Here is a 23933-nt window from a genome sequence, read left to right on the forward strand (position 1 = left end):
ACCAAGTGTGACACACAAACGTGGGGTAGGCGTGTATTTCTTGTAGCCGGAAATGGCGGCACGTGCCTGCGGTCCCAGGTACTCGAGAGGCTGAGGTGGGAGGATCACCTGAGCCCAGGAGGTCGAGGCTGCAGTGAGCCGAGATCACACCACTGCACTCAAGCCTGGGTGACAGAGTAAGACCTTGTCTCACAAAGAAAAGTAAAACAAAGAAAACAAAGCAAAACAAAACAAAAAACAGAAGAATATATTTCTATGTTTTATTATTGTCTTTTGGCAAAAAAATTAGCCCCAATATTGCCTTAGATGTAATTTAACATCCCCACTTTACAAAGGGGAAAATGAGGTCAACAGCCAAGACCAAAGAGAAAACAAATGCAATGGTGCGTTCAGGACAATGACTACAATTACAAAATATTCAGTTCAATTTCTACCCTCAGCATCAAGGCAGGGGTTCATCATAATGGGTATTGGAGGCTCAAAGAAAATTTAGGCTCAGCATTAATAATAATTTTTAAAAAGCAGATTTTAATGCTGGTGCAATCACAGGAGACTGCAGCCCAGCTCTCCTCAGCGCTGTAGGTACTCACGGGCACTCCCGGGGTCTTGGCCACGCTACGTCCCCGCCGGTGGCCACACAGAAGAAGAGGCGATAAAACTTTTTGGGAGTGAGATCAAAAATGTTCAGAGTCTAAAATCCTACTTTTCGTGGAGGGGGGGGGAGGGCGGCGAAATAACGAGAAGCTCTCATTCAGGATATTTGTAAAAGGCTGTTTCTAGCGCTCGGTAGATAAAAAGGGCGGGGGCCCACAGGTTAGAGTCAGCCAGCGCCACCTGGCGGGGCGCACACGGACTTACGTCGGTGATAGTGTTCAGGGTTGTGTCTGCCCCGATGCTGAAATCGGAACCCGGCACGTTGTTGGACACAGTAGCGGGAACCATGATCATGGGCACACAGAACTCCTCGTGCTTCTCCCGGGCGGCTGACAGCTCCAGGAGTCCCATCTAAATTGATCCAGTATCTGCACGCTGGCTGCTCAGAGGCCGTGGTGTGGAACGGCCAGGACATCGCTTAGTCATACGGGGCACAAGCACCTCACTTTCCACTCCTATCTATTTCATCAAACCCTATTTTCTCCTGAATATTGACCATAGCAAAGTCATTAGCCTTCGAGATACATTTGAAACATCAACTTGCTTTGTTCAAGAGGTTTAAGACACAAGTAAGTCTTTCTTGCCATGCTCAACACACACTGCCGGCCATTTCTGAAGTCAATGTTTCTGGAACAAAAGCCTCGGCCTACCCCGTGAACATTCACGCTGAGCACACTGTCGCGTATCTGCTTGGCCAGCCAGCAGGGGGCAGAAGAGAGCTGCAGGGGCAGGAGAGAACCGCAGTGGGGTCCCTGCAAAGGCGCCTCACTCCCTCAATCAAGGACGGTGCCTCTTGCCAATCCAGCGGCTTCCTCCAAGGGGAAGCCGACTCTTCAGGTGCCACCGCACTGACTTCAGACGGCTCAGCCAATGGGGCAACAGATTCAACAGAGTTCCATGTTGTTAAAGGAAAACTTCCGTTACCAGACAACCTTAATATCAGATTCAACTTAAAATAATCAACAAGATTGTTTCCAAACCAACATGCTACTAGTGCCTTATCTTTCAATGCTGCTTAAACACGGAGAAGTATGAGGAAAAAATAGCATGGCACTTACTTCTGAAAAAATAACACCTCTTCCAGGTTCATTTTACCCATATCACAAAGACTTAGAACTGTGGATTCCTTACAGGAACGTGGAGTGGGGGTGGATCCCCACGCTGACCCAGCCTCCCCCCAGTCAGTCAACCCCCCACCTCAGGGTTCACACCTCTCCAGGCCCTGTCACCTCAACAAGGAAAGGTGGCCTCTCTGAGCTCTCTTCGCAGGGAGCACCCGAACGGGAGCGAGAGACAGACAGACACACCCACAACTACTTGAAAATCCTGAAACGCAATACATATTTAAGGACTTCGTTATTAGTTTTTTTAAAACTGTAAGAACAAAGTGAGAGAACAAAGTGAGCCTGGTTTTAACCTCTCTGCCATAATAACACCGTGTACATCTGTCTTTTACTGTTTGTTCCTTCTCCAGCAGCTGCTGCCCGGCTGGCCGACTGCAGGAGAAGAGCCTCTGGTACTCCCGGGAGGCCCTCGGTAAAAGCGTGAGCACCACGATCACGTCTCAGGACACCGCACACGTTAGGGTCGCCCACAGACCGCCGTTCCCAATGCCTAGAAGGCACTGAACGGGCCTCCTGCTCTTTGTAAATGTCAACTCTCCTAAACTATGTTGTGTTGAAAACTTTTAACTGCAGTCCACACATACTTCTTTGTTTCCATCTTGTTTTAATCCTAGAGGCATATTATTGTAGAAAATCAAGTTTACAAGGTTGAAGAGTTTTCCGAAAGTCGACTTCTAATCCTGTAAGGGGAAAAAAAAAAAAAAAAAAAAAAAATGGGCCAGATGTGGTGCTCACGCCTGTAATCCTAGCAGTTTGGGAGGCCGAGGCGGGCAGATCGCTTGAGCCCAGGAGCTCAAGACCAGACTGGAAAACATGGCAAAACCCAGTCTCTAATACAAAAAAAAAAAAAAAAAAAAAATTAGCTGGTCATAGTGACATGTGTCTATTCCCAGCTACTCAGGAAGCTGAGGTGGGAGGATCACCTGAGCCCAGGAGGTGAAGGCTGCAGTCAGCCAGGATTTGTGTCACTGCACTCCAGCTTGGGCGACAGAGTGAGACCCCGTCTCAAAAAAACAAAAAGCAAAAACAACTGTATAAATCATTATTGAAGGGAGCTGGCCGGGCACAGTGGCTCACGCCTGTAATCCCAGCACTTTGGGGGGTCGGGGTGGACAGATCACCTGAGGTCAGGAGTTTGAGACCAGCCTGGCCAATATGGCAAAACCCCATCTCTAATAAAAATACAAGAATTAGCCGGGCATGGTGGCAGGTCCCTGTAATCCCAGCTACTCAGGCGGCTGAGACAGGAGAATCACTTCAACCCGGGAAGCAGAAGTTGCAGTGGGCTGAGATTGTGCCACTGCACTCCAGTCTGGGCAACAAGAGCAAGAGTCCACTGCAAAAAAAATAAAATTAAAAATAAAAATAAAAAGGGAGCTAATGCTTTTCATTTAAGGGAAGGGAGAAGAACATTCAGTATTTATACGTCTCACGCACACATCTGCAGTGATGCCCTGAAGTATTCAAGATACACATTCCTACAAACATAGCTCAAAACTACTCACCAAGTTACATGCTAACAGCACATGCACTGCAAGAATGCTACATTATATTTTTAAAGCATCTATGTCCAATGTTTTAGCATACTGGCGGTTTTGCCTTCAGGTGCTGTATGCCTAAATTGTTACATGTTTAGTCATTCATTTTAGAATTTATGACTTGCTTTAGACAAAAGAAATATATTTAAACGTAAGCTACTAAATTAATGACTTAGGGGAAAAATTACTAAATTAACTTGGAAGTTAAACTTTGCAAACTGAATTTGTTGGACCTCATGTAAGCTAGATGATCAGTTTTTTAAATTGTTGTGTGTTTCCCTCGAGGATGGAAGTCTCCTCTTTTCTCTCATCCACTGTGCACACCACTGCAGCCTGTGCCTCTTGTCCACCGCGCCACAGTGCGGCCTGCAGTTTACCCTGTACCACGCCTTCCACACCTTAGTGACTTTCAGGTAAGTAGAACCAAGAAGGAAATGAAAAGCAGATAAATGACCTCCACCCCCACATCCAGGATGCAAATGTTAAACATTCATCAAAGTAAAACCAAAAAGCCATGTTAGCTCACGATTGTAACTGGTAGAGTTATGTGCATGGCAATTTTAAAAGTCTAGTTATGTAAAAACCTAACTGAAAGTCTCAAGAAATACAAAGTTTATACAAAAAGACATCGGCAGGCATTGACAGTGAGGAGAGGGCTTCACTCTGCATCCAGCCTGTCCTGGAAGCCACGGCCAAATGCCAGGTTGTATGGATCCAAAAAGCAGAAAAAAACAAGTGTTGAAATGTGTACAGTCTCAGCAATGTACAAATTCAATGTAAGATGCTCAGAAACCTTGAATTTCCAATCAGAAAACAGGAACATGAGCAAGTTCCCCAGCAGTGCCCACCTTCTGCTTACGGCACGTATAACAGGAACGCTGGCCACCTTGGGGGGACAGAGGCTTCCTGGTCACATTTGCTCTGGCAGTCGCACAGCTGGCCCCGCCACAAACACCTGGCTAATACTGAAAAACCACCCGCTCCCTGGGCTTTGCTCACTCTAGCCCGGAGAGCATATTTACAGAGTACATTATCGACTGAGTCCTCGTTCAATCGTCAAACTTGTTGAAGGCAGGGCAACCCCATTCTTGGCCCAATTAAGTGAACTGAGCAGAGCAAATGCCCCCAGTTGGACGGCACTCAGTCACGACAGCAGTGGCCACTGTTCACAGGGTGCTGGCTTTGTGCCGGGAACAGTTCCAAGCGTCTTCTGTCCGAAGAATGTTCACTGCAACGCTGTGGGGCCATTTGCAACGTCCACCAGAGTTCTGAGGCAGCCAAGTCTAGGCTGTCTGTGGGCCTCGCTGCATGGCAGTCCACGTCCCCTGCAGACAAGACTTCACTGCAGGGACCGCGGGTTCCAGGGCTGCCTTGAGGCACATGCTCCCTTCACCACCTCTTCCTGGCCCCTGACACCAACCCTCACCACCACTGCTGCCCACACTTTATTTTCTCATGGCTCCTGAGGGGCCTATTCTTTCTGCCCTTCCCTGCTCCCTGCGTCCGGCTTAGAGGATGCCCACATCAACATCAACGCTCACGTAATCACCACCCCTTCCATGGGGCTTGACGCCTAGGAGTCTCAATATCAGAAAGTCAGATTCCTGTGCTTGTTGGAGAATTTCTTCCCATTGTGGAAGTGAAGGAGATAAAATTCTAGGTGCCTGCAATAACCTCATTTCCACAGCTAAGCAACTTCAGTAGTAGCACAAAACAAAAAAGCTTTTTTTTTTTTTTTAACTTTTTTTATACAAGCTAAAAACAGTTTAATTTTTACATCCACGTTCTCATCAGCTCCCACCTGGTGAGCAGGCAAATAGTAATTTTCAAAGAATCAAATTGTTCCATAATTTTAACACTTGGCATTATCACTATTAAGCAAGAATTATCCCAAAAATACACGATGATCTTGTTCTCACATTCAAAAATTGGTTGTCACACAGTGAAATAGCTCTTAATGCAAGGGAATGTTTCTTTTCAGGTTTCTGTTCTGGAAAAAAAAAAATCTGGCAAAGAGATAAACATTAATTATGTAACTATCCAAAATGCCTCCAAGAAAAATAATGTCATCCAATTAGTTCTTTAGAGTGTTACAAATGCAGCTGAGTTTTAACAGTAATTTGTCCATAATTATCAAAAGAATCTTCAGAAATCTTGATACTGAATGGATAACCATAAATGGATATAAAACGCAAAGGCAAAGCGGAAGAGTTAACATTTGGGGTAGATTTTGGCCCCTATTTTTAACATACGCATAGTTATTTACCTAGCTGAACTATATCCCTCTCCTCCTTCCTAGGCTCTTCAAGCCTGATTTTCAAGCATAGACTGGTTTTTGGTAGGTGAAGGCAGCTTTAAAAGATGTCAGGATCAGGCCGGGCACGGTGGCTCAAGCCTGTAATCCCAGCATTTTAGGAGGCCAAGGTGGGCCGATCACTTGAGGTAAGGAGTTCAAGACCAGCCTGGCCAATATGGCAAAACCCTGCCTATATTAAAAATTTTTGTAATTAGCCAAGCGTGGTGGCACACACCTATAATCCCAGCTACTCGGGAAGCTGAGGCAGGGAGAACTGCTTGAACCCAGGAGGCGGAGGTTGCAGTGAGCCAAGATCACACCACTGTACTCCAGCCTGGGCGACAAAGTGAGACTCTCTCAAACAAGCACTTAGCCCTCAGAAGAAGCTTGAGCATCCCCTGCCCCAACCAACCCAAGGAATCACATGGCAATGGTTATCATCTGATTTTGACACAATAAAGTTCTATTCTCCTCTCTAAACACAATGGTAAACACTTGCCATCAGCCCACAGAAACTCCCAGGACCCAGTAACACCGGACGAGCAAGATTAATGGGCCACGTATGCAGGGTTCAGCTGCAGAAAGTGATGGCACCAAGAATGTGTGTGTGCTCAAACCAGATTCCTTGCTTTCAGGGTGGAGGGTCTCCCCGGGAAGATCATCCAGCGGGATGGTTTCCACTTCCACCATGAGGAGGGAAACGGGGGTTTCCAGAGGACACTGACAGGGCTTGGGACTACTGCCCCTTTGTCCTCTGTTCTGTTACGGGATGAGGGTGGGCTGAAGGCAGGTTCTCCCTATATCTTCTGGGCAGGAGAGATGGAGCTGACAAGTGGACGACGGCTTTTCCAAAACATTCCCATGTTCATAACCTGTTATCGACCAGCTTTCCCTGGAGATCAGTGAAGCAGCAGCATTGATTCTCTTCCATTAGGGACTACCCGGTGGCACGGGAGGCCGGAGATGGCATCCGCGCTGGGTCAGCCTCTGCGTGGGTCTGAGTCAGTCACTTGTGCCTGGGCCTCAGCATGCTCATCTGTCAAATGGGCGGCCCCACAGACCAGTGACTTTCAAGCAGAGGTCCAAGGAGGTTGCCCAAGGACAGGGAGGGGGAAGGGGGAAGAAGAAGAAAACTGTCCAGGGAATGGGGGGGGAGGGGAGGGCTGTCCAGGGAAAGGGAGGGGGAGGAAGAGGAGTGTGGAGGGAGGAGCAGATGGGGGGTTCTCTGAGGAGGAGGACCAAGTTTCTGAGGTGTCTTGGAGTCAGAGGTGGCAGTGGCTTGGGCTCTAGGCCCTCTGTTGCATAGTTTTAGGCTTTAGCTATATCTGTGAACCCTTTAAAAGATTTAATTTGAAGAAAACCGGAGTTGAGGATACCTTGCTTCTAAAACACAATTTCTCAAGCCTAAGACTAAGTGCTAAGCATTGCTCATTCTGTTACCGTCTTTTCCTCCTATTTAAAATCAGCCGCACACCGCCAGTTCTCCCTTCAGTGTAAACACCACCTTTTCTGAGGATCTCAAACAGCAGAGCGAGCAGCCCGTGATCCCGGCCGTGTGCACGAGGAGCGAAGAGCAGACGTGCGGTGAGGGCTGCGGACGACACGAGAGGCCGAGGCCCAGCACCTCCCTGCACCGCTGTGCTTTGCCAGGCCTAAAGGACACCGTCACCTCTGGGGTGAACAAGCAGCACAAGCTATCAACACTTATTCCAAAGGAACAAGAAGAAAATTCAAACGAAGTTAACACAGTTATCCCAACACAACCCTGCAACAGCCCAGAAACAGGAGGGCCAGTGAGCCTGAGACGGGCGGTTCCCACAGTGGGACAGCGACATTGGCATTAGGGCTTTTTGGCAAAAATAGACAAAAAAGGTAACATGGGCCACCCATTATTTCCTGCCAGTGGAAAGACACTCACAGGCCCCCAGATGCCAACGGCCCCCTGGAAACGAACCCACGCGGTGCCTCGGGTCTTCACACGAGCAGGCACGTGGTGTCCTCAGCACCCCCGACCGGGACACACACACCACACTTGGCTCCCACGCCTGAGGGTCCAGGGGAATGGCAGGAAGTCCCCGCAGGACAGGGCATCCTGTGAGGTCAGTGCAGGGCTACGCACCTCAGAGGGGCCCCCGGGCAGGTGCTGTCTCCCCAAAGGATGAGCCAGTCCTGACCACACCCAGATCGCGGTGGCCTCCAAGCCGAGTGCCAACATCTCACGTCCAAAGGGATGCACAGGTGCCTGCTGTGCGTGGAGCCCAAGCCCCTCGCAGAGCTCAGGACGAACCCAGTGTCCAGGTCCGGGGCCGTCACCAGCCAGGAGAGGCGTCTGGGGCACTTCCCAGCAATGGCCGTGGGAAGTAACAACTCAGGCCCATCAGGGGTTTCCTCATTATGCAGGTTTTAGAAGTGGACACAGAGGTTCAGGCCTAATGGCACAAACATCGACGGATCCCATGGAAATGCGGGCGTGGCCCCTACATCCCACCAGCCTGCATGGCTCCTCCTTTCTACTCCCATCACACATGTCCCCACCCAGCCAAGCCCCTTCTCCTTTTCCCCACTGGATTCATCAAATCAAATCTCACTGTCCTTGGCAAATGTACCATTAGTTCATTTACTTCCCAGAACAAAAGCACACTTCCAGTTAACATGACACCCCAGCTATGATAGAACCACCTTAATTCAGACATGACGTGGAGGAACAGAGGGAGGAGTGGTCGAGGACTGTCCTGGAATCGGCAGCTGTTTTCTGGGGAAAGCCTCCGTCCCACCCGAGCCTGACACTCATGCCACACTGTCCCCATGGTATCTGAAAGCTCCATGAAGACAGGGTCACTCTGACCCCTTCACACCCACAACGCCAAAGAGGAGCAGGAGTTCAGGAGAAGTCTCCTGCTAGTGCTGAAGACAAGAATAATTCCTTGTGCTGTCCAGAATGTCAGAAGAAAACAAGGCACCATGTAGATGCCTTGCAGGTGAATTTTGGAATGATTCTACCGAATGCCAGTCATCCTTTTTCAGAACAAAACCAATACCGGAAAACATGTGTCGCCAGCAGAGAGATGGTCCTTTAGACGGCTTACAAACACACCTACGTTACGCTGAGTTTATCTCAAGCCACCCTCTCTGCGCTAATGTAAAAAGTCTCCTTTATTAACCAGTAGCCTTTCTCATCTGGTGCTTTTTAACAAGCAAAAGGGTCCTGTAACACTCAGGCATTGTCTAAAACGTCAAATGGAAGCCTAGAATCCTCTTCTGTGCAGCTTCACTGCAAAGTATTTTGACATGAGCCAAATCGTGCTATTTCTACACCTTCATAGGAAACTCAATGCTTCATCAAGGAGACACAGCATGATTTCTGCTAGGCACAGAAACTGGTGGGGTGGGAATGGGGCTGAGGGAACATTAAATAGAAAGCCCCAATAATCACCTGCATGAGAGCCACACTGGCCGGCAAGCCCCGGTCGGCTTGGTCTCTACAGTCACAGGCGTGAGGCCTGGAGGGCAGACACCTGGCACTGCTGCCCACCCCAAGGTCGTGGCCTCTGCCCCTTCTCTGCTGCCCATCAGTTCCAAGCTTCCGGCAATACCGCCTGCTGCCCCCACTGCCTGATCGACTCTTTGTGAAAAGCAAATGTTGCCAGGATAGCTTATGAGTGCATCTGCCAGGAAAGCAGCTCCGATTGACGTTGAAACCCCGTTCTCGCACCCCTGGCAGCTCCCCTGCCCGCGATGTGTACATGCTTGCAGCTCTGACCTCGCTCAGTGTCCACACAGGTTCTGTCCCCTGGAGAGCCGAATGCAGACTCAATGTTGAGTCAGAAATACACAAAGAGGGTGATGGTTACGAACTGCCCGCCTGTCCCTCAAAACACAGGTTGAAATCCTCACCCTCAATGTGATGCTGTCAGGAGGTCTTTGGGAGGTGATGATGTCCCGAGGCTGGAGCCCCATGAATGGGGTTTGTGCCTCAGAAAGGAGCCCAGCAAATCCGTTGCCCTCCCACTGTGTCAGGGCCAGAGAGAAGGCGTGCGCGAACCAAGAAGGGGCCCACACCAGAACCCCCCCATGCGGCACCCTGATCCCGCCTTCCAGCCTCTAGAACTGGGAGAAACAAATTCCTGTTGTTCATAAGCCACTCAGTCAATGGGGTTTCGTTACAGCAGCCTGAGCTGCCTGAGATGACAATGCTCACCGTCCTACAGAGACGGCTACTCCCCTCTCCCAGAAAGAGGGCTTTAATTAAAATCCCTGTCTCTCCTCGCCGCCACCACAGATCTCATTCCCCCACCCCGTAAGCCAGCAGTTGCTAGGATTAAAGGAAAAGGATCGTTTTAGACCAGCCCCTCCATGCCGGTCTGAAGCCTTTGACTTTGCCCACTTCCACGGTGGCCGTGTCACCGGATTCCCCATGCCAGCTCTGTGTCTGCACTGGGTCCCAGGCTCTGGACAGACTTCTCCAGCTGTCCATCCAGCACACCCATTTCCCCTTCTCCTTTGCAGATTGTCCTTCAATATCCAACCACCCTCTCTGTAACCCAAGGCCTTCCGATCCAGCCATTCAGGGTGAGCTCAGCCGTGCACTGGAGTCCTTGGCTCAGGTAACCCAGGCCCAAGCCATTGGCACCAACGATCTACTGGCTGTGGGGTCTGCACAGCCACTAGCTGCCCCAGCCACACCAGGGCCTGGGAGGGGAGGCAGAGGAAGCTGTGAAGCTGCCAACAGCTGTGCGGGGACAGGGGTCCCTGAGATGAGGAGGATGCCATGGAAGGAAATTCAGAGAAAGAGCCCCAGGGCTGGACGGGTCATGCCCAAAGCCTGCACTGCTGAGTTTTCCAGGTTTCTGAACTCAATCGCTGACCCACACAGCACATGTTTCCTGAGTGCTGACCCCGCGTGACATTGGATATGGCAATAAAGCAGGCCACCCACCTCCCCCCCCCACCCACATACACGGGGCCTCCGTCCTGGCGGGAAGGCAGGCCTGGGCGCCCAGCTGGCACCACGAGCCTGGGAAGGGGGCCGTTTCAGACGGACAGTGGGTGCAGCCTTGCCAAAGCCCAGCAGTCACCTGCACTGCCACAGCCAGGCTGAATTCAGATCAACCGCACAGAAAAATGACCCTCTCAAGGGCACGCCTGAGCTCATTAGGGACAGACACAGTCTCCTGCTTATCTCCAACACTTTCTGGGCATGTCTAGTTACAAAGAGATGACGCAGTCTTGGAAGCACAGATCCCAGGCCTCCCCCCATGCTCCTCTCCTTGGTGCCGTTGACGGGAAGAGGCAGGTATGGCCGCGAGGCCGCACACCCACAGCCACACTGCCGCTGAGACACGGGCCTTTGACGGTTACTTCTGCCAAAGAACTCTGTTCCATCTTGGAGCACACCATGGCGGGCAGGAAGCTCCACCCGGAGAAACAGCGATGCTTCTCCCCAGGACCAATGGAGGGCACCCACTGCCCTGAATTCAGCAGCTTACTTACATTCTGGAAAACATCTGAATTATGGGGAACACTAAAATGAAAAGGTCACGGAAGAAAGCTTAGAAGGCCGTGTGAAGTCTCAGCATGTCCAAACGTTTCTGAACCAAGACTGCTGGGGTCGACAACCTTACAGGGAAAGTTTCCACACGGGCCTTCAACAAGCAATGCTCAGCAGAGAGTGCCACGCTCTGGGCAGAACCTCAGACACCACAAAGTCACATCAGAGCCTACAGCAACTGAAATACAGCGCTCTCCTAAGATGTGTGCGTTACCTGCAGAAAGTTACTAGACGCTAAGATGGGGGAAGAAAAGGATAAGGTTAGAAACAAATTTAAAGTAATTTCTGCATACAAAAAAATTCTATATCCACTGGCTTTCTTTCTGGGCGTAACTACTTTTACATGAGATGCACATCCCAGTTGGAAGGAGTCTGGGTTTTCCGTGGGTAGAGACGAGGGCTCTCCAGGAAATGTGAACCCTTTCTCACTCGCTGAGCCCTGAGGCCATCCTGACCTGCCTGAGCATTTCCCTGCTCTGCCTCCAGCCAGCTCCTTCTGGCACTCACCTGGCTGCTCCCCAAGCCTGCACTGGCCCAGGATCTCCTCTTCTGCTGCTGCCAATCTTCTGCTGCTAAACTTTCGCTTTAGGGCAAATAAGTTGGAAACTAAAAAGTTATAAGACTCCCTTGTTTTTTAAAAATTTGTCTTTTCAGAAAACAAAGAACACTAATTCTACTTTCATGATTTAATATGTTGCCCCCATCTGCATGTTCATGGATATGTGTTTTTATATATATTTTAATCAATACTTATAAAAGCATGCGCTGTTGGCTATAGTCAGTTTAATTACATTTGATGTAAGGAGTTTGAAATTCAGTGAATTCAGGCACTCAAAATTTAAGCCCTTTGACATCTATTAATCAAATGGAAATATGACAAGTAGACATTACAAAAATCAAGAGAAGTGTTCAATAAAAATCCTGGACTTTTAGATATTTTCACAAATGTAATGTATATATTAGTACACAAACTTGAGCATTTTCACAAATCTTTGAACTCAAATTCCATTCTTAACTTTTACAGGTAAATGAATATCCATATGTGATTTTAAGCAGCTCAAGCATCAGCTCTTAAGAACAACCAGAAATGCTGTGGGCAAATTCCACTGAACAGCAAATAACGGAACTGCACCCAACAACCCAGGTACCTCCCCTGAGGCATCTGGAACATGAGGATTAGGAGCAGCCTTTGCTTTCTGAGGTGCCTGAGAGTGGGGATTCCCGACTCCCCAAGTCTAAGAAGGCCTCAGCGATAAGGAAAACTGGTTAAAAAAAAACTCTGCTGGCTCCCTGCCACGGGCTCCTCGATCTCACTTCCTCTCTGGCCCTCAAAGCCTGACTCTTGGTCCCAGCCCTGCTGCTCACTGGGGTGAGACCATGGGCGTCACTGTACCTGTAAGGGGAGAAGCTGGTCAGGATACAGGATCCTGGCAATCCTGGCAGTGCTCAAGCTGATACTGTAATTAATTTTGTAGTGAGTTACTTAATGCAAAATTTAACTTCTGAATAATTTAGATACGTGTATCCTAACAGGAAAATCCTGAACGTAGAACACAGGCCACACCCTCACACAGATGTTATCTGGCTAGCACTCTTTTTTGTTTGCCTTTTCAGTAGATATTTTTAAAAGCAGTTTACAGTTCATAGCAAAATCAGGAGGAAGGTACGGAGTCCTCACATATCTTCTTCCCCAGCACAGGCAGAGCCTCCTTCGTTCTCCTGCCCCCACCAGGCCAGCACGTCTTTACGACTGACAGATCCGCATCAACACAGCACCACCACCCAGAGTCCACAGCACACAAGAGGGCTCAGAGCCTGCTACTGCTCATTCTGTGGGTTTCACAGACGTGGAACGGCATGGATTCCCCCATGAAAACCCTACCCGGAGTTGCTTCTCCACCCTACACTCCCTCCCATTCATCCCTCCCTTCCCCAGCCCCTGGCAGCCACTGACCGTTTTACTGTCTCCACAGCTTTGCCTTTTCTAGACCGTCCTGTGGTTGGACTCAGACAGCAGGCAGCCTTTCCAGATTGGAGACTCACTTGGCAACATGCATTTAAAAGATCCGTGTCTTTTCATGGCTTAGTGGTCCAGTTCTTTTTAGCGCTGACTAATATCCCAGTTTCTGACATACCACAGTTTATCCATTCACCTACTGAAGCGCATCTTTGTTGCTTTCTAGTTTTGGCAATTATAAATAAAGCTGCTGTCAACATCTGTGTGACATTTCCACATGGAAGTAAACTTTCAGCTCCTCTGAGTAAACGTCCAGGACTGTGATTGTTCCTGTGGTCGGAGTGCTTAGTTCCACGGAAAACCACCACGCTACCTCCCACAGCAGCTGCCCCACTTCCCCCAGCGATGAGTGAGGGTCCTGATGCCCACACATCCGCCAGCACGCGGTGGTGTGGGAGTTCCAGTATTGACCAGGCTGCTGGGTGCACAGTGACGCCTCGCCCTACGACATAAGATGCGGGCCATCTTTCCACGTGTAGGTTTGTCATCTGTGCATCTTCTTTGTTGGGGTATCTGTCCAGGTCTTTGGTCCATTTTTAATCAGGTTGTTCATTTTTTTGTTTAGTTTTGAGAGTGTCCTGCACGGTTTGGATAACAGCCTTTATCAGATGAGTCTTTTACAGATACATTCTCCCCATCTGTTCCCTGCCCTCTCCTGCTCCTGAGACAGTGTTTTATTTAAAAAAAAAAACCACTTTAGACAGAAGATGGACCTCCAAGCCCATCACGGTTCTCATTTTGGCCATGGACACCACCCTCCCAGCCCTGGTTCCCACCTTTCCACGATCTGCTGGTCCTGTGGGGGTTGCTCCATACGAAGTCCCTAACATGTCTCCAATGATGGCAACATAAAAGCAGGCAGTTTGCAGGTAGGAAGGAGCTGATGGAGGCCGGAGCAGCATGAGAAGGCCAGCAGCTTCATCCCTCGGGGACACGCAGGCCTCTCAGATGTCCCTCCAGGTCACTTCCCAAATGAAGTACCTGCCTTGGCCATGGGCAGGAAGCAGGACCTGGCCTAGATCTCAGCATATTTGACCTGGCACGGCATTTACAGGTGAGCCTCCGTAACCGGAAACTCTACTCTGGGGAGAACCCATTTTCGTTCTCAAGGCTTTTAATTAAGAAATCAAAGAGCAATGCCTGGAGTGAGGATGCAGGGACTCTGCGTGACCCACACACTCGTTTCCACCTGGCGCAAAGGACCCTGGAGTGAGGGTGCAGTGCCTGCTCTGAGTCACCAGCACACTCATCATTTCTACATAAAGAACCCTGTGAGTCTGTCCCAGGACTTTTTAGCCTAGACTTAAAAACTCACAGCCCAGGACACCCTAACCATTTTAAGAACCTGAGGGGTGGGCCAAGGGGATCTCACAGACTTTGGTGCCGGCTGTGGGGTCAGGACAGGGCAGCTGGGGCTTCCCGCAAGCACTTCCGGGAGGCCATGCAGTGGCCCGAGACTGGTTCCAGCTCCTGTCCTCGGTTCTCATGCTCAGCAGTGACAGGAGCCCTCCCTTCCAGAGCAGTTCCTGGCTCCAGGCCCTAACGTCCATGTCCAGGCCCCTGGTGGGGCAGCTTCTACCCCAGGGAGGCTGGGACCGGAGACAGCCTGGAGCTCTAGGCAATCCTGGTAACCACCTGCTTTCCGAAGTAGCTGCAGACAAACTCCTGCTTCCAAAACCTGGCACAGGCTGTGTGAGGCCTGGAACGCAGGAGGTGCACTTCACAGAGTCCCTGCTCAGATGCAAAAGCAAGGCTAAGGGCAGGAAAATTATTTAATTACCCTCATGGTCATCAAATCATAGTCACTTAGACCTATGTGTGGCTAGAAGTATACACATTATAGAAGTGTATATAAATGTAAATATATACATGCTTATTTTCCTTTTATGTACCTTACATATGTATACGTGCATATGTATAAAACATTGATGATAAACCATAGTTAAGATTTCAAACCTCAGTCACAAAGATCTCACAAGCAAATTACTATTCTTAAATTCTAAATAAGGACGTAAAATTTTACATTCTTGCGAACAAAATGTTCTCTATTGGCATTTTATTTTAAAAACCAAGAATGTACTGCATTCTCTCAATTTCTATTTTAAATAATCACTTTCGCTGAGAGATTCTATAACTTCCTACACACATTGATTTCCAATCATAGCTCATTAGTTCAAGAAAAACTGCTCTATGGGACTTTTGCTATTTTAAAGCATAATGATGTCTCTCTCTCTATACCCAAGAATAGAAAGATGCCCGTGCAGATGTTTCCAAAGCAATTCAGATGAGATGGTCTAGACACACAGTTTAAGACAATCACATTTTCAAAAAAAAAAAGAAATCACATTTTCAATGGCAGAAGACCAAGACGAAATCCAAGATGTTCTGAAGGCATCACCTTTTATTTAATGTATTTGTAATTTGAGTGGAACATGACGTCCTTAAAGATAACCAAATAGTGCATCACAGCCCTTAAAACCCACAGTATAAAATCTCTTTTGTTTTAAATACACTTAATTTTGTCACATTTTCTTTTTGTAATTTCAAAATTTCTAAAGGTCCTAAAGCCTCAAATCGGGATAGAATTGGACTTTGGCAATTCCCAAAGTCACAAGCAGGTTGTATGTCCACAGCTATTTGGAATGTGGTTTCTGATGGAAGCTTCTACAAACGCACATGGAATCCCTCTGGACTACAAAGGCTGACTCAGTGTGTCTCAGAATGAAAATATATACATTTGTGATGGACAACACAACAGATACTAATTACTAAAACAACAGGAAAGTCTACAGCACTTCTCATACAGAACGAAGGCAAAGTGTTTGAGGAAAAGTCTGTCCAAGTGAAAATATCAGAGCTGATTGGAACAAAGAAGATTCTGAAGAAGATCCTGGCTTCTTTACGAGACTTCAGAATTTCCCTCCTCTGCAAGTGAAAATGAACCTCCTGCTTGTCCACTGAGGACAGGGAGAGAACAGGGTAGGATACAGACCTTCAAACACTTCATAGGGGGAGAAAGGAAGACGGGCCAGCCCCGTACACCCATCGGCACACCCACACCAGCTGTGCAGATGACTCAGCTAACTCTGCAATGGCCGGGCATGTCAATGAGACAGCCGGGTACGGGTGACCTGCCAAGAGACAAGATAGCCAAGTTTGGGTGGAATCACTGGAGGGTGGTCACTCCAGGGCCTCTCAGGTCTGTGCCCAGGAATCTGCATTTCCAAGTAGCCCAGATGAGTTACTGCCCAGATGCCCTCACCAGTCATGGCTCACACAGGCAGCAGGACCTCACATGCCTCCTCCTTCTGTGACACCTGGCATGGATTTTCCTTAATTGCCGACACCGTATTCCTCTACATCTACTCTCACCATTGGTCTCGAGTTTACTGAACTTACCAACAGAACAAGAGAAGGGAACTACAAGGGAAAGCATCCACCTGAAACAGGAATGACCAGGGCTCACGTCAGTGGACACAGCAAACGCAGCACATAGCTGTGCACGGCTCACCACTCACAAAGCCCACAGCAGCGCGGTTTCCACTCAGAACGTCCGGGTGGCTGTAGGCAGGGAGAAGATGCTGCACAGCTGTTTCTATGCTAAATACTTGAAGGTGTGAATTTTATTACATATAGAAAAATGTGTGTTTCGCATACAAACGTGTGCATTTATGTTCAATACAGGAAAACACGTAATCCAGGTATTTCGGTTCATACCACTGTGGAGACTTTTCAGTTTCTTTTCATACAACTGCCCAACTGGGGCCCAGAACCAACACCCACCAGCTGTGTCACTGCATCTGTTTTACTGTCACACACCAGCCCTACCCTACAAAAAACAAACAAACAAAAAAAAAAACAAACAAAAAAACGCCATGGCACTTAATAAAAAAATAATTTTACAACATTATTAGACATGACTTGTGATCCTCTTTGAAGAGATTGCAGCACCTGAAGGATTTCAAACACAAGTTTGTTCTGGGTCTCCTGATCTCAGGACCCGTCCACACTGGTGGCTTTAACGGTGCTTCGTGGAAACTTCCAGAAGGCATGTGTGTCATGTCTAAGAGCAACCTAGAGTTCACGCCTCAGCACTGTGTGCCTCTTCTTTCCTCATCCCGCAAGCACCGTCTTCTCCCAGGGAGCTGGTGCTGTGCCCTGAGGATCTGCCCCACCAGTCCCTGCCAAGTCCCTGGTGCCATTGTGGAGAACCAGCCTCCGTCTGTCCAGGTGTGTTGTGCAGAAAGCAAGTCATCCAAATCTGTTTAAAAAACACACATTTGCGACGCCTATAGGCCTCAGAAGGTGGAGGCAGACAGGATAAGGGCAGCTGTCATAAGGACTGAACATCAAGCCCGTCTGTCTGGCGACTGATGGGTGCTGTCTGCAGTGAGCCACCGCACATTTAGCGAGGCTGTCTGGCTCCTCACCTCCGCCAAGCCTCCACCCGTCGCGTCTGGCCTGGATTCTCTGACACCTGCATGGACTTCACCTACTTCATTAACTCAGTTCACTAAGGCCCCCTGTACCGCAGCAAGGACGGCGGTGGTCGCACCTGTGGCCACTTATCCTCTCTGCATCTAGCTCCTCTCCCTGAGGCAACAGCACCTCTGAAGTCACAGCCTGGCCTCCCAACTCTCCTCCATCCCGGGCTTCTTGGCATGTTGCTCTGCTGCACACACCTCAGCAAATACTGCTGATTAGCCAGAATCACCCAGAAATCTCTTAACCTTGATTCTGGCTGCTTTTGTAATTTGTAGTATTTGTAATTCTGGTGTGATTTGAGGAACAAATTTTAAAATTAGAGAAGATGTGGTTTTTATTCTCTCCTTTCTAACTTGCAACCTTGAAAATTCTAGTAGCAGCAAGGGTTTGTTGAAAGTAACTTCCACCAAATAGAACCTATTACAAATGTACTACAGAGTGTCAAATAACCACATAGATGTAAATAGAGATGCAGACACAGATATAAAATCCAATGGTTAAACCAGATTGAGAAATGCTTGCCAGTTTGTAGGACTTCTAAAACTTGATATAAATGTTGGCTTAAGGGATACAAGATGTTATGAGATGAGATGCTTGGCCTAGAACCACAGGCTCTCTCCTCTTTATAGCAGAAAATCCATAAGGAAGTCAAATCTGAAAGAACCAGGTACCGCTGAACGACAATCAGCCATCCTTCCCATCCCTGGGCCAGCTGTGGTGAGTGCAGCCAGTCGTTCACCAACATCCATCATCCATCCTCCAGGACATGGCTACACTTTACTCCCAGCTCCCTGTCATTGTGTAGATTAGGTAAATCATGGCCACTCTCACCCTAAGCCAAGCCTCCCCAACCTCCCACCCGGGCAGCGTGGTAATCACCCAGTCCCAACCACAGCAAGGACAGCCGTGTCCTTGGGAACGCAAAGCAGGGGTCTGGAAGGAACCTGGATCCCTGAATACTTCATGGAGCAGTCACCAGCCTGGAACTTCCTCCCCTTGAAGGGTTGGCAAGAGAGAAAACCTCCTTGGTTCCTCAAGCTACAATACTGCCGAGTCTCTGATCACAGCATCCTTACCCACCCTCGTCAGGAGCCGTTCATGCTCATTAAGACATGAGAACCAAACTGCAGTGGCACAGTCACACACACCCAGAACGCAGACCACCTGCTGCTCACATTCATCATATTAACACCAAAAAGCCACCGTGGTGGATATCCCGGATGTGGACACTTGGCGGCTTCTTGCTGGAGATGCACTTTGTGCATTTATCGCACGACCATCTGGGCGTCAGGAGGGGCTGGGCAGATGGCAGCTGTGCACGTCCCAGGGAGTCTCACACGCTGGACTCTCGGCCAGCTCCCACCATCAGCGCCCACAGGGTCCTCTCCTCTGGGAGCACGTGCTTGGACGCCACAGTGGCCTGTGGATCCACACAACCACGCTGTGTACCCCAGGAGCTTAGAAAGTACCACTGCATCAATGTGTCCACAGGTGAGGCCGGGGGCAGAAGCCAACCTCAAGCAGTTACGGTCCTCCGTGGGGCTGGTGTCCAGACAGGAAGGCGGCTCAGCTGCTCTCCTCTCACTGTGGAACTCCTAGGTCCCCACATGAACAGAACCTAAGTAATAGGCAAGAAACAACAGGAACGAGAACACGACCAGCAGCTTCTGAGATGGGCAAGCTGGGCTGATCATGAGACACCTGAAGGGGATGGTGCCAGAGCCCCTCCCAGTGACCTGTGAGGACAGCGCTGCCGGCATCTCCCTAAAACCAGGCCAAGTCGAGTTAGAATCGAGGCTTCCCAGGAGTGGGCAGAGCCATTCAATCCCACAGTCTGAACCTTCTAAGGCCATCTCATGGTCCTCATCTCACAGGCAGGAACCAGGACACTGCACCATAGACCCGGCCCCAAGCCCCCATTCCTTCCTCTACACCACACACCAGTACAGTGAGCACTTAGGGACTGGGCATTCATGTAAAATACTGTTTAACTGAAACTTCTGATTTAGAAAAAGTTTAATTCCTACTCACAGAACTGAAAGTGTTCTGTCTGTCCTAGGAGGTGGCAGTTGTAATTAAGCATGAGAGAGGAAGAAGGGATCCGAGGGGTACCAAGTATTAAATATTCATCTAATTCCATTCACCACGTTGCCAAGCTCCTGTCACCTGCTTCATTTTCTGTCCTTAAAAGACACAATAGTTAGGTCTCAAAATAGGCAACCTGTTTTACCGATGCTTAGCTATAAAGGAGCGAGCTACGTATCCAAAAGAGAGATATGGGAAAACAGAAAATGTACACGAGCGATCGGGTGGGAGGGCAGCTGCAGCAGCATCGTTGTCTGCTGCATTGTGAGCCAGCCACGTGGGCTGGACAGCTCACTTAGCCACTGAAATTACATCATCATCTAAGATTTTTGTTGCAGTTACTTTGATAAATTCTCCCTCCTGCTAGGGAGAGTAAGGTTTACCTTGCTTTCTTTTATTTTTTGAGTCGGAGTCTCGCTTTGTCACCCAGGCCCGAGTGCAGTATTACAATCATGGCTCATCGTGGCCTTGACCTTCTGGCTCAAGCAATCCTCCCGCCTCAGCCTTCCAAGTAGCTGGGACCCACAGGCGAATTTCATTTCTTTGCTTACAAATTCCTAATTCACCACCGCGCGGCGAGCCCGTCAGGGCCATCTGCCTGGATGTCCACCTTGCTGACTGGCTGTGTGGTCTCTAAGGAGGATGCACCCCGGTTGCCCGGGCTCTGCACGCGATTCTGAGTCTCCATGTCTGCCGCCGTCTATGGGATTGACAGCCCGGAGCATCCCGACGTGCCACCGTGAGCCGGGCTTTATTCCACAGGGCGACTCTGCTTCCCGTGACGAGATGCAGCACGTGAGCACAGATCAAAGGGTGTCAGCAATAACCCATTCCCCAGATACTAAACAGAGGACTGAGGCTTTAGTTCCTTACTTATTTGCTATGGGCTTGATTCAAAAACAGCTTTCTGGGATCCTGGGGACAAACATCTCTAACTAGTGAGAATTCTGGCTTTAGTAACAGGAAAAATCACCTAATGCCCATTTTGTAACTGCTGTTCTCATCAGAACTTGAGGCCAAAGAAAGGGAAAAATAAGAGGAGGACCAAGGTCCTGACACCCCAGTTTGTACAAGGCCAACCAGCCTGCTGGAGGGGGTGAAAGGAGTAGTGTTTTTAAACTGCTGAGTTTTAAAAACATGGCTGTAGGCTGGGCACAGTGGCTCACGACCGTAAGCCCAGCACTTTGGGAGGCCGAGATGGGAGGATTGCTTGAGACCAGGAGTTCAAGACTAGCCTGGGCAACACAGCAAGACCCTATCTCTTTAAAAAGAAAAAAAAAAAGGCTTTTATTAAAATAGTAATAAAAAGGTTAATACAATAAATTACTATGTCAACATGGCACCCCCTGCTGTCAGACGAGGTGGGTTCTCTGTGGCTACAATGAGGCCCGGAGAGAAATGTAACCGGCATCACAGGGAGGAAGGTCGACCCTGAAGCCCCACGACAGTAACTCCTGTACAGTTTGTTAATCAGCCTGAAGTCTCCTCCGCCATCAGACAGAAACCTGGTTTAGAGGAACGCTGCCCACGGGACCCGGGTGCACTTCCGACCCTGGCCGACCAGACAACCCCACCCTGGGACCCTGCCGGCAGCCCCGACTGGACAGAATGGCCTCGTGAGTGTCCTTTCCCGCCAGAAGCCGCAGACCCTGAGCCACTCCTGGCTGTGACTGAGGCTGCGCATAAACGTCTGCGCCCAAAAGCTCACCTTTGTACATGACACGCTGAGTCCACCTCATTTCTAACGTTACGCTAGCCCCAAGGCAAACATGGATGTTACAGGTTAACTCATTACGCGTGTGCTAGACTTTCCCCATAAGTATTCAGACATTCCATGAACCCGATGAACACACATAGCGAACAAAAACCGGAACGTTTAATGCCGCGACCTCCCCCGCTCCTGAGGGGCGCGTGCTTACAGCTCCCCCGAGACCACATTTCCCAAAGCACAGACTTACTCTGAAAATAAAACCTCCTTTTTTCCTTTCTCTGTACAACTCGTGGTCGTGTTAACAACTATTGCTACAAATATAAAAGGAGTATCATCCGTGCTGGTCACCCAATTCCTACCACCAAAGCTTGAGGGCCCCCCAGTCTGATGGAAGCTTCTATCGCCCTAAAGCCAACTCTGGAGGTGAAGGCCGAGCTGGGGAAAGGCTGTGTCACTTGCAAATCCACACCACGGGGCCCTCTGCATTTGTGTGTAAGGAATTCTTGGCCTGTCCTGGGGTTTGGGGAAATCAGGATGCAAGTAGATACCGTACGCTCTGCCACGGGACCGTGAAGTCTGCGGAACCTCAGAGGAACACGGACAAATGGCTGCACGAGTCCCACAGGCCGAGCCTCAATGGGCTCCTGTGTCAAGAACAGAGACACGGCAGGAGGAGCAGCCGATGCAGACAAAGCGTGCAACCCCAGCACGTGGTAGTGTCCGAGCGTTGGGGCCTCTGGACAAGCTCTACCAAAACTGCCATATTCTGTGGCAAAATTTTAAAAATAGTTACAACTCTAACTTGTTTTACAGATAAACAGAACACAGAGTACCAACAGCCTCCAAAATACTTCGCCTAGAACCAAGTCTAGAATGCAGATGGCTGCTGCTCCGAGTGTGACAAGTCCCCTGTAGTGCCATAAATCCTAGATCTAGGTGACTAAGTGCTCTTGCTAAACCAGAAGGCACCCTCTGGCCCCAGGCCAGTCCATCAGCCCGGGCAGAAGCTTCTAGAGTAAGAGCCTGTGGATCTGTATTGGATGGATGTAAACCAGGCAAAGTCACAGGGGCTCATCCTGGAAGCCCATCCGTTTACCCACTCATGCCCTGGAGAGCCCTGCCCCCAGCTCCACACCCGCAGTCATGCTGAACCACAAGAACTGGCTTCTAGGCCCTTAAGCCACTCCCACTCTCCCCTGGACAGATCCTTCTCAAACCATGAGGCCCAGAGTAGCCTTAACAGGTGGTCCCAGCAGAACTGGTCACTGCATTTTCTTACTGGCAAGTGAGTCAACAGTTACCTAAGTAGAGCAACCAAACAGGATGTTTTTCCACTTAAAATGTCTCATTTTTGTCCATTTAGAATTGATTGTGTGTGTGTGTGTGTGTGTGTGTGTGGGTGTGGTGGCAGGGGTTCTTGTTCTGTCACTCAGGCACAGTGTATCATGAGTAGAGTGGTGCTGTCACGATTCACTGCAGCCTCAACTTCCCAGGCTTGGGTGATCCTCCAGCCGCAGCCTCCTGACTATCTGGGACCACAGGTGCACACCACCACTATCTACTTTTTTGTAGAGTCAGGGTCTTGCTATGTTGCCCAGGCTGGTCTCAAACTCCTGGGCTCAAAACTGAATCTACTCACCTCAGCCTCCCAAGGTGCTGGGATTACAGGTGTGAGCCACTATGCCCAGCCTAGAATTGATATTTCTTAAACTCTTACTGAGTTTAACACATGAATTCCACTTACATAGATATCGGCACACTCTCACAGCTCAAGGATTTTTCTGAATCTCGATTCTGTCCATTCAAGGTCAATATCTAAAGAAAGGGCCAGAACTGACCCTCCCTCAATGAACTCTAAGGGCAAATGTCAGGGTATGAGGAGACAAAGAAAGAAGGGTGGAAAGTACATGTTGAAATTCCGGTGTTAGAATCATAATCATCAACACTTTAAGAGACAATCTGCTTTCCAAAACATGTAGCTGCTGGATTAACTTCAAAGTCACCAGATTCCACAGGCAGGCACTCAGAGAGGCACAGCTTTCTAAGGCCGCCCGCCCTGGGACAGCGTAACAGCCTTGGGGTAAATAAACAAAGGCTTGTTTCTCTCAAGGACAAAGGTGCTCAAGTCCTTCCAAATAGTTTCTTCTTCTAAATCAGTTAGACGGCCTCGTACAACACTGTTTAGAGTGCCAGTGTGCTCAGAAATGTGAAGTGAAAGTACATCTCAGGACCCCGAAATCACTAAGCTAAAGGGAAGACAAGGTGGGGAACGGCTTAGGGCAAACTTGCCTCCCAGGCTCCTAACAGAGACTGGAAGAAAAAAGAAAAAAAAAAAAAAAAAGGCATGTACCTCCCTCACAACCGTTGGTCCACAAGGAAATTCCTCAGGGACAGAGGGCAGAACTCAAAGTCACCATCTGCACACGGAGATAAATGCGGGTCTTACTGCTTTCTCCGGAAAGGCTCACCGGAAAC

General features: G+C 49.2%; 1 protein-coding gene across 9 annotated transcripts in view; it reads right to left on the minus strand.

The window, feature by feature from the left end:
* LOC135964633 (ATP-dependent 6-phosphofructokinase, platelet type-like) overlaps window positions 1-23933 on the minus strand; it is a 46310-nt gene that overhangs the window by 17054 nt on the left and 5323 nt on the right. The gene's annotated exons all lie outside the window — the stretch shown is intronic.

This window comes from Macaca fascicularis, chromosome 8 (genome assembly GCF_037993035.2).
Source record: "Macaca fascicularis isolate 582-1 chromosome 8, T2T-MFA8v1.1".
NCBI classification, from domain to species: domain Eukaryota; kingdom Metazoa; phylum Chordata; class Mammalia; order Primates; family Cercopithecidae; genus Macaca; species Macaca fascicularis.